Genomic DNA, 4580 nt, shown 5'->3' with positions numbered 1-4580 from the left:
TCCAGAGCACAGGCTCAGTAGTTGTGGTACAGGGCTCAGTTGCTCCACAGCACGTGGGATTTTCTCAGACCAGGCTCTGAGAATCGGTGTCTCCTGCATTGGCAGGCGGATTCTTTACCACTGAGCCACAAGGGAAGCCTCTATACCTTAATTTAAAAACACTTTATTGCTAAAAATGCTAACCATCATCTGAGCCTTCAGGGGGTTGTATCTTTTTGCAATAGTAACATCATAGATTACTGGAACAAATATAATAAAACTGAAAAAGTTTGAAATATTTCAAGAATTACCAAAATGTGCCACAGCAACATGAACTGAGCAAATGCTCTTGGAAAAAAATGTGCTAAAAGACTTGCTTAACCCAGGGTTGCAACAAACCTTCAATTTGTTACAAAAAAAAAAAGTACTATCTGTGAAGTGCAATAAAGCAAAGTGCAATAAACTAGGTATGCCTGTAATAGACGTTAAATAAATATTTGTTGAATGAAAAACATTAATTTCAAGTATTGATAGTGTTACCGATGTTGCTAAATTTCTGACAGTTTTTCTCCTTCCCAGGTAAGGAGAATATCAGGATTGGGGGTGTTTTATTTTGGAGACATACTGTGATCTAGGGATCACAGGTCTCCATGACACTGAGCATCTTGTGGTCTTGTGCCATTCTCCAGTGTCCAGCCCTACACTCCTCTCAGCTCTGCCATCCCTAGTATCTGCTATCTTCAGCAGTCACTGGGGTCTGCCTGTTTCTACCTGAGACGTAGCTGCAGGAGACAAACATGAACAGTCAGCTCTGGGCCAGGCTGAGGTTCCAGGATCCCTGTTCCCCAATCCAGCCTGAAGGGCCCCTGATCCCTCTCAGATGCCCTTGACATCCCGTTAAATAACCTCAGCAAAGGCCTCAGATCCCTTGTCTACTCTGCAAAGGTTCCTCCTGACAGGAAGACAGAGATTTCTGGGACCCCTGGAACGTGTTACCAGGCCTCTGCCATCAGGTTTAGCATCCTCTCCTGACTTACCATGAAAACATGTCATGTTAACACTGTTCCTCCCCTGAGGTTAGCGGACAAAGCTGGACTCCTCAGGCCCTTAGCAGCATGGGTAGCACCTCGACTCCCTCAGCAGATACCTGACACCCATTTCTCCCTCTGTAGGGTATCTCTGACTGGGCCCGCTTCCTCCTAGCTGCTGGGCACTGGGGGCTGCTACTCCCAGACTACCCTTCTCCTTGTCTTCAGCCTCTAAAATATTATATAACCTTCCTGGGATTAGCCCCCCTTGAGCACCCAGTGACCTTTCATCACCAACCCCTCAACAACCACCTCTAGCTCCAGAACTGTGTCCACGTGTCCTACAGGTTTCACTGAGCCTGCCTGGGGAGTGCTCACACCGAGCAGGAACACGGGCCGGAAAAGCCACTATGAGGGTCTTCAGTAGTACCGGCAGGGCCCTGCATGGACCTTCTGGTCCAGGAACAGCCTCTCCTGAGGCCTCTCAGGGCTCTCTGCTGGGACAGCACATACACTGGACGGTGGCTTCTCAGCTTGGCCTCTCCTTTCCCACACAGCTCTGGTCCCCATCACAGCACCCCTGGATCTACCTATCACAGAAGACTCATCTGTGGCACTTTCCCACTATTGTTTCCTAATTTGTTTGTCTACTCTAAGGTATTTTAAATAGCATTATTGGAAGCCCTCCTCTTTGCTCCCGTCCAACCGCGACCCAATCGCCTCGGCGCCCCCGCCCCCCCAACGGCTCAGGGACTAGGCCGACAGAGTCTTCTGCACAGCAGGCCGCTTGCATGAAAGTTCACCTCCTGAGCAGGGGCTGAGAGGCCGTTTGAGAACCCAGGTGTGGATATGTCGGCCATTTCTGCTTGTCCTGAGTTATTCCCAGCGCTGTGTCCTGGGCTGTGCCCAAACTTGGGCCTGAGCGCCCCCTGGAGGCCTCGGGGATCAGTGCATGCCCACCCTGCAACCAGAAGCCACAGCCCGAGATTTCCTCCCTAAAACCGGCTCCCCAGTTTTTCCCTTTCACTCCTCTCAGCCTCGCTGTGGGGCCTTAGTGCCACGTCCCCTCTCTCTGATAATCTCCGCTGCCCCGAGCAGGTGTAGGGACCTTGGTCCCTTGCTTGATTTCTTGAGGATTTCAAGCCCGGAATTATCCAACCATCCCCTTTACCATGTGGTCTTTCTTCCCAACCCTCCTGACCAGCAGCTCTCTGGCTTCCCCCTAAGGGAGTGTGCATTGGGCCTGCAAACATCTTCATGGACGGAGCTTCCTCTGGCATCTCAAGAGCTTCAGTTAAGCTGGACACTGCCCTGCTGTCCCTTGGACTGGCTGTGTGCAGCCCACTCTGCCACTGAGTTCTCTCATCCCAGTTACTTCTCACTTCCATGAGTGCTGTGTGTGCTGAGCACTCCAGGCAGCAGAGATGAGATTGTCCCTTTTCCAGACTTAAAGAATTGGGATGCAGCTCCAGGTACCCAAAGTGCTTGCTGCCCTCAATCAACTCCTTCAAGATTGCCCCATCTATAATGGGCCTTCCTGCATAGTCCATTCTTACCTCCCTCTGAATGTGCGTCTGCATGTGTGCTCAGCCACATCCAACTTTTGCTACACAGTGGACTGTAGCCCACCAGGCTCCTCGGTCCATGGCATTTCTCAGGCAGGTATACTGGAGTGGGTTGCCATTTCCTCTTCCAGGGGATCGTTCCCACCAAGGGATCAAACCCAAGTCTCTTGCATTGGCTGGCAGGTTCTTTAGCACTGAGCCACCTCTGGTCCTTCCCTATGAATGATTATAATAATTTGCTTGTATTTATTGGGCACATGTATGTGCCTGGCATTGTGCTTAACACTTAATGTGATGATTTTATCAAATCATACATAACTGAGACTTCCCTATGGTCCACAAGGTGTCCCTTTGATCTCTGAAAAGCCCCCTATTGTCTTCCAGAGGTGCATGAACAGGCCCTCCCACCCTTGACCCAGGAATTGTGCTCAGTTCAGTTCAGTTCTGTCACTCAGTCGTATCTGACTCTTTGCGACCTCATGGACAGCAGCATGCCTGGCTTCCCTGTCCATCACCAGCTCCAGGAGATTGCTCAAACTCATCTCCATTGAGTCGGTGATGCCATTAAACCATATCCTCTGTCATCCCCTTCTCCTCCTGCCTTCAGTCTTTCCCAGTATCAGGGTCTTTTCCAATGAGTCAGTTCTCCACATCAGGTGGCCAAAGTTTTGGAGCTTCAGCTTCATCATCAGTCCTTCCAATGAATATTCAGTACTGATTTCCTTTAGGATTGAATGATTTGATATCCTTGCAGTCCAAAGGACTCTCAAGAGTCTTCTCTAACACCACAGTTCAAAAGCATCAATTCTTCAGCACTCAGCTTTCTTTACGGCCCAACTCTCACATCCATATGTGACTACTGGAAAAACCATAGCTCTGACTAGATGGACCTTTGTTGGCAAAGTAATGTGTCTGTTTTTTAATACACTAGGTTTCTCATAGCTTCTTCCAAGGAGCAAGCATCTTTTCATTTCATGGCTGAAGCAGTCACCATCTGCAGTAATTTTGGAGCCCAAGAAAATAGTCTGTCACTGTTTTCCATTGTTTCCCCATCTATTTGTCATGAAGTAATGGGACCGGATGCCATGATCTTAGTTTTTTGAATGTTGAGTTTTAAGCCAGCTTTTTCACTCTCCTTAACTTTCATCAAGTGGCTCTTTAGTTCCTCTTCGCTTTCTGCCGTGAGGGTGGTGCTCCACCAGGGTAAAGTCTTGAGCTTCCCCATGACCTCTTATACTCAACCTTCCCAGATCCATCACTCTCCAAGTACTGTTGAGTGCATTCTCTGCCAGTTACCATGCTGGGTGCAAGGGGCCTAAGAATGAATGAGGTGCTACAACTTACCAGTTCGGGGTATGACAGCTCCAGATTCCGGACTGGGCTCTACTCTTACTTAGCAATAAAGAGTAGTTTCAGCCTTTTGTAGAGAGGGAGAAATCATAGACCATACCTCCCAAATCACTGAGGGCTGTTGGTAATTTATCTTTGGAATTGGCAGCCAAACCTTGACAAATAGAGCTCAGGAGGGGGTGCCAGGACCCTTGTTCCACTGTAGGGAAAGGGCAGCAGTCTTGGCTCAAGAGCAGGAGGATGAAGCAGAGCTCAAAGTCTTCGGGACTGAGTTTTCAAATGCCCCGAATTTCCCATAGCCTCGGCTCGTCCCAGGTCCCTAACCCAGGCCTGTGCCTCAAGGATTGCTGTCATCTTTACAACTGTTCTCCCCACAGCTGCTGGTTGTGTTTGCATAAGGGTCCTTTCTCAGCCCTAGAGCAGAGAACCAAAGACCTTCCTATTTCTGCAGGAGACGTGGGCCTGGGGACAGGCATTTAGAGCTAGCTGAGTTCCAGGGACTCTGCCTCCTGCTCTGTTCTCCTGAAGCTTCAAAACATCAAGGCACATTTGGAATCTGGGTCCCCTAACCCAGCTGCTTGCCCCTCTTCTCATCAAGAGCTGGTTGTACCCTCATCTCCCCTTCCAAGCCCCATCCCACAAGAAAGCAACAAAACCA

The sequence above is a fragment of the Ovis canadensis genome, chromosome 15 (genome assembly GCF_042477335.2).
Source record: "Ovis canadensis isolate MfBH-ARS-UI-01 breed Bighorn chromosome 15, ARS-UI_OviCan_v2, whole genome shotgun sequence".
In the NCBI taxonomy this organism is placed as follows: Eukaryota; Metazoa; Chordata; class Mammalia; order Artiodactyla; family Bovidae; genus Ovis; species Ovis canadensis.
The sequence above is the reverse complement of the archived record's forward strand: the minus strand, read 5'-3'. Positions refer to the sequence as shown.